Raw genomic sequence first — 6,379 nt, 5'->3', positions numbered from 1 at the left:
AGGAACACAAGGCACTTAGCCCATATTTATACATTAGACATTAAAGTCACATATGTACGGAATCATGAATCAAACTCAACATTTTGGCTAATTTTCCCCCTTGGCCGAATTTTCTAAGCCAAGACAAAAGCATCAATATGCTTGCCTCTGACCGAATACATGCAACACCAATCTCCTTCCTATGGCCGAATATGCATGTCTATGTTGGGGCCGATTGCAACACTTAATACATTCTACAAGTATGGTCACATGTATTGACTAAACACCATTTTGTTTCAAGTTCAAATCTTGGCTAATACACACATATATACACTAGTAAAGCATCCTCTCCCTTTCCATCAATTTAACACATGCATTACTCATTAATATACAAAAATTATATTCGGCCTTAGCACACAACTTGCTAGCCGATTCTTCTCCATCTAGCAACCAATGCACATATGTGCTCACTCAAAAATGCTAAAAAGGAGATTTAAGAATCATCAATCCACCATCACATGCATCATTAACAAGCTTCATATTTAGCATGCAATGGCATTAACACAAAATCCACCTAGGCCGAATATCATCCCCATGACATAGCAAAGATTTGAACCATGGGCTAATTAGAACTCAAGCTAGCAACAAAAAAAAACATGCATGAATCTCATGGCACAACCTCAAACATACCTTGATCTAGATACAAGTATGGCCAAACCTCCTCCTAATCCTCTTCCAAACCAAACATGAAGCAAGAACTCCTTCCTCCTTCCTTAGAATTTTCGACCAAAAGAAGATGAAAAAGGATGAACAAAATTTTTCTTTTCTTTTCTTTAACTCACGGCAATGGGGGGGAAACAACCACACACTTTTTTTTTGTTTTCATCATATTCCCTTTCATTATTTTATGCCCATGCTCCTTATTTTATCATACTTCCCATGACACACTAACTCAACATGTTTATGACATGTTCTTTCCCATCACACTTGGTCTACCATGCTTGTCATGGCCGGCCACTACTAATGGGTCCTTATGCTTTGACCTATCACATTTCAAAATTTTCTCACATAAGTCCTATTTACTAAAACTCACATGCAATCGACTAAATCGAAGCTTGAAATTTTCACACATTCATAATTACATATTCTAGACCATAAATATCACATTCGAACATTTCGGTGACTCGGTTTAGCGGTCCCGAAACCACTTCCCGACTAGGGTCAATTTTGGGCTGTCACATAAATAATAAAAGATTGGTGGCGACTCCCACTTTCGTTTCATTTTCAAAATCCAAGTCGACCCCGTTTTATCAAAAAAATGGTGTCAACAGCTTGGCGACTCCGCTGGGGATGATAAGAGAGTCAGGCCGTAAATTGATTAACTTTTGTCTTTTTGTTGAAAGTTGAAATTTTGATTTTTAATATATGATCCTCTCATTACATTTCATCTGTTTTTGAGTTTGCGTTTTTCATCATGTCTGATATTTGAAATTTTTATATCTTCACACATTGCATTGCATGACCGTGGGTCACACTTTTTAAGTGGGAGTGAGAAGCTACGCCTTCATGAGGTTTTCACCTCCGCATGGGATAGTGAATCGCTTCCTGGATACATCCATACCTATGTCTTCATGAGATTTTCATCTCCGCATGGCCATAGGGAAATGTATTCCCCTGAACTAAACTTAGTCCGTATGAGCCTATAGTGGGTGAGGATCGAGGAATTCGCTGGTTTGGGTACCCCTACTTTAGGACCAAACCACATATAATAAGCCTTAAGAGCCTACCCTAGGTAGAACCACACCGAATGCCTAGAGGTCACTTGAAAACTTCGTTTAAATTTGTGATTATTTTATTGTATTTCATCCGTTTTGTTACGATTATCATTACTTCGATTTGTAATTACTCTATTGGTGTGAACTTTTGATGTGCTTCTGCATATTACATTGCATAACCACTCGATTATATCCTTTTAAGTGGGAGTGAGAGGCTATTTCCTTTGTGAGGTCTTCACCTCCGTGCAGGATAGAGGATCACTTTCGGTATACATCCGTACTTATGTCTTCGTGAGATTTTCATCTCCGTACAACCATAGGGAAATGTATTCCCCTGAACTGAACTTGGTCCATATGAGCCTATAATGGGTGATGATCGAGGAATCTGTTGGTTTAGGTACCTTTACTTTAGAGCCGAACTGCACGTAGCGAACCTAAGAGCCTACCATGGATAGAATCACTTCAAACCCCTAGTGGTCACCTGAATAGGTGCTCTTTTTGTTTCTTTCTCGCCTGGTTTTGTTTGTACTAACATGTTTTCTTTTGTTTTGTTTATGACTGCATTGCATTTTCATAATAGAAGAGAGGTGTTGATTCACGTTCAAGTATCTAAATAGAGAGCTTTTCATAAGAAAATGAGTTTCTTGATAAAATAAAAGACAATTCAGTCGTCTGAATATGGTCCGAGAAAACATAATGAGGGAAGGGTGATAGTCTGATGAATGAGTACACGACTTTGCCTCGTTGCCCGAAGACTCAAGCTGACGAAGACTATTCGAGAGCCGCTAACGCCAACTTTATTAAAGAAGCCAATGAACATTACGAGGATGAACGAACAATGGGTCGCAATTAAGATCAAGCAAAAACAGATAAAGGAGGTGCCCCTTTGAAGAGTTTTCGAGATTCAATCTTAACATACAAATTTGAGGAAAAGGATCGATGTCTCTACTTCGAGTGTTAGGCCAGGGTCGTATATGTAAATATCCGTTTTATGTAAAGGGATTTGTTTTCTAGAAAAGTTGTTCTAATAGAATTGAATCAGAATCAACATCTTTTTTTTTTGCATTTATGCATTTGCCATTACATTTCATTGCATGCATCTTTTCATTTATTAACATTACATTTCAGTACATACAACAATTTTCCTAAAATCCAAAAGTGCATTGAGTTCAGAACTCTAGTAGGAGCCAGATGGATGATAAAGAATTGGAATTCTTTGAAGATACCGATGGAAAGATGTTTGTACCTTTGAAGAAGGAACTAAAAAAAACTATCAAAAATTTGTTTCTACATCCCTAAAGGCGTTCTACACAACTGGACTGTGGAGGAGATTCTTGTAATTTTTAGGACCATTTCAGAGTAATATTTGGAACGCTCTTATTGCTCTAAGCCTGGGAGCAATAGAAAATCCTTTTGTGAAAAGGGCATATGTCCACTATTCTTTATTTCAACGAAATGCATCTTTGTGTCTTGTTTTGGCAAACATTCTTTTGTTCATTCCATTTCGTTCGTACTCATACCACACAAATAATTCCCCTTTGATTCATTAGCTCTTTGAGTCTTCTTTCGTTCCCTAGAACAGGTCTCCAGATATCAATGATATGAGCGACACTGCTATTGACTCAAAATCTCCTTTTGAGCAAGATATGTGTCTAGAGGAACCTCAAGACCTTGAAGACGACCAAGATTGTAGTTTATCTCCTGATTTGTTAAGGATGGTAGAGCAAGTAAAAAAAGAGATCCTACCTTACCAAAAAATCAGCTGGAAATTGTGAGCTTAGGAGAAGAGAAAGAGGTGAAGATCAGAGCCTGTATCACCGCAGAGACAAAACAAGACGTCATTAAATTCAAAGATGTTTTCGCATGATCGTCCCAAGATATGCCTGAGCTACTAAGACGTGTGGACGCTGTTGAGGCTAAGAAAATCTTGGAAGAGGTCCATAAGGGTTTTTGAGGAACAAATGCTAATGATTTTCCATTGGCCAAGAAAATCATGAGATTTGGGTACTGCTGGTCCACCATGGAAGGGGATTGCATCAGTTATACCAAGTGTCAAATTTGTGGAGTCAAGATTTAAGTGCTTTCTTCATCTCTTCATGTTATGGCTCTTCCTTGACCTTACTCTATGAGGGGCATGGATGTCATCGAACTGATCGCGCCAAAAGCTTCTGGTGGTCATCGAGTCATCCTTGTGGTCACTGATTACTTCACTAAGTGGGTGGAAGCTACTTCATATGCCAATGTCAAAATGGACAGTCAGCAAATTCCTGAAAAAGAAATCATATGTCGGTATGGAATGCCAAAAGGCTCATATTAGACAATGCATTGAATTTGAACAATGGCACGACATCAGAAGTTTGCAGTCTGTTCAAGATTAACACCATGTCGCCCAAAATGAACAGTTCAGTGGAGACAAAAAAAGCAAAAACAAAAAAAAACAACACAAGCAAAAACAAAAAAAAACCTCTACCGGGGCAACTCATTTCTCATTGGTGTATGGAATAGAGGCAGTTTTACCTATCGAAGTTGATATTCCTACCCTTCGAGTCTTGCCAAAGTTGAAGTTGGATGAAGCAGAATAGATCCAAGCCTGATATGATCAGTTAAATTTGATTGAAGAGAAAAGGTTAAAAGCTATCCGTCATGGTCAAATGTACCTAAAGCGAATGATGCGAGCTCACCAAAAAAGGTTCGTCCCAGAGAATTCCATGAGGGGGACCTGATATCGAAGAAGATCCTTCCCACATAAAAGGACTTCAAAAGAAAGTGGAGGCCAAAATTGGAAAGGACCATATGTGGAAGGCCTTATCTGAAGAAGCGTCGATATTGACCAGGATGGATGGCAAGAACTTGCCTAATCTTGAGATTTCTGATTCAAGCAATAAATAATTCAGTTGAAAAAAAACAAACAAAAAAGAAAAGAAAAGAAAAATGAAAAAGAAAAAGGAGAGGCCAATGTGAAAGCCCGCAAAGGGCACCTTGAGACCAAAGGGGTTTTGGATTGAAAACCCAGAAATGGGCAGTTCAAATTTCGATCAAATGCGGGACATGCGGTAGTCTTGCCCTCTCTAAATTAATAAGAATGAGAGATGCTACATCTTGGGGCATCAACAAAGTCTTCTAGGACTTCTAAACACATATCAGGTTCAAAAGGGTCCTCAAGGAGTTTGGGGCAGAGAAGCTCATGCTATGATATCTGGGGCACCTATTTCCATTTTATTCATTTTTTGTATTTTTAACAAAATACACCATCTTGATTAATTTATTCTCATTTTGTATTCTAGAAAAAAATTGTTATCTTGATTGATTCATTCATTTTGAGCTTTGTTCTCAACAAAATTTCATCTTGTCCATTTTGATAATCTTTTTCAAGCATTTTTCATTGAAATAACGATTACTAGACTGACAATATTCAAGCAAAAGAAGTTTTACATATTACTCTGAAAGCTTCTAAATAGTACGAGGACCTGAAATAGGGCTATTGTTTAGAACTAACCAACTTAAGGGTTAGAAGCATTGGAGAAAGAATAGTCTAAATTGTGACTATTTCTTTGGTTTTTTTTTGTTAAAGATACCAGCTGAACAAGAAGGCATCAGTGATAAAACCTTAATGAACAATGAGTAATGACAACCCGAACATTAAAAAAGGATTATTCTTGAAGAATGACATTCTGCATTCATGCAAATATCATACACACACATCTAGTTAGAAGCATTTGATTCATTTTGATCATGGTATCCTAATCACTAGGCATAAGTAGGTCCATGAGATGGATTCTACAGGTCATGTTCCTCAGAGAACAGATCAATGAAGTTACCTTCCCTGGCAGTGCTGTGGAGCAGATTAAAGCTACAATGGCGAATCTTGCTTCCCAGACATTGCAATTTAAAAGATTGAAGCCGCAACAACATATCTTACTTCCATGGCGATGCAGTGGATCAGATTGAAGCTACAATGGCGAATCTTGTTCCCCGACATTGCAATTAAAAGATTGAAGCCACAATGGCGAATCTTACTTCCCTAGCGGTGCAGTGGAGCAGATTAAAGCTACGACAGCGAATCTTGCTTCCCTAACATTGCAAAGATTGAAGCCGCAACGGCGAATCTTACTTCCGTGGCGATGCAGTGGATCAGATTGAAGCTACAACGGTGAATCTTGTTCCCTGACATTGCAATTAAAAAGATTGAAGCCGCAACGGCGAATCTTACTTCCATGGCGATTCAGTGGAGCAGATTAAAGCTACAACGGTGAATCTTGCTTCCCCGACATTGCAATTAAAAAGATTGAAGCCTCAACGACGAATCTTACTTCCTTGGCGATACATTGGAGTAGATTAAAACTACGACGGCGAATCTTGCTTCCCTGACATTGCAATTAAAAAGATTGAAGCCGCAATGGTGAATCTTACTTCCTTGGCGATGCAGTGGAGCAGATTAAAGCTACGACGATGAATCTTGCTTCCTCGACATTGCAATTAAAAAGATTGAAGCCGCAATGGCGAATCTTACTTCCCTGGCGATGCAGTGGAGCAGATTAAAGCTACGACGACAAATCTTGCTTCCCCGACATTACAATTAAAAAGATTGAAACCGCAACGGCGAATCTTACTTCCCTGGTGATGCA

The sequence above is a fragment of the Gossypium hirsutum genome, chromosome D07 (genome assembly GCF_007990345.1).
Source record: "Gossypium hirsutum isolate 1008001.06 chromosome D07, Gossypium_hirsutum_v2.1, whole genome shotgun sequence".
NCBI classification, from domain to species: Eukaryota; Viridiplantae; Streptophyta; class Magnoliopsida; order Malvales; family Malvaceae; genus Gossypium; species Gossypium hirsutum.
Note: the sequence above shows the minus strand (reverse complement) of the source record.